Consider the following 866-nt stretch of genomic DNA (forward strand, 5'->3'; position numbering starts at 1 on the left):
TTGGCGCCGTTGCCGGGGATTGTTCGAGTATGGACAACTGACGGTTCATCTTGTTGCTATTTTAAAAATCTTATCTTTTCAAAATCTTTTTCAAAAAAATCATATCTTTTTCATTTTTTTATTTTCGAAAATTTTAAAAATTAATTTTCAAAACTCTTTTTCTGATCTCTTATATCTAATTTTCGAAAATTAGCTAACAATTAATGTGATTGGTTCAAAAATTTGAAGTTTGTTACTTTCTTGTTAAGAAAGGTTCAATCTTTAAGTTCTAGAATCTTATCCTGTAGTTTCTTGTTAGTTGAGTCTTTTTAAAAATTAAATCTTTTTCAAAATATCTTTTTATTAAAATTTTTATCTTATCTTTTTATCTTTTATCTTATCTTTTTCAAAAATTTTATCTTTTTCAAAATTTGATTTCAAAATATCTTATCTAACTTATTATCTTCTTATCCTTTTAAAAATTTGATTTTAATTTCTTTTTCAACTAACTCTTTGACTTTTTGTTTGTTCCTTATCTTTTTCAAAACCAACTAACTACCTATCCCTCTCTAATTTTCGAAAATTCTCCCTCTCTTTTTCAAAAATTCTTTTTTGTTTTAAATTTTAATTTTAATCTCATCTTATATTTGATTTTCGAAAATTACTAACCTCTTTTTCAAAAATTATTTTCGAAATTTCTCTTCTCTTCTCTTATTCTATTTAATTAATTACTAACACTTCTCTTCATCTCTCTTCATCCAAAAATCCGAATCCACCCTTCTTCATTCTTTTCCCCCTTTCTTCTTCTACTAACATAAAGGAATCTCTATACTGTGACATAGAGGATTCCTCTTTCTTTTCTTGTTTTCTTCTCTTTCATATGAGCA

The sequence above is a fragment of the Arachis duranensis genome, chromosome 3 (genome assembly GCF_000817695.3).
Source record: "Arachis duranensis cultivar V14167 chromosome 3, aradu.V14167.gnm2.J7QH, whole genome shotgun sequence".
Classification (NCBI taxonomy): domain Eukaryota; kingdom Viridiplantae; phylum Streptophyta; class Magnoliopsida; order Fabales; family Fabaceae; genus Arachis; species Arachis duranensis.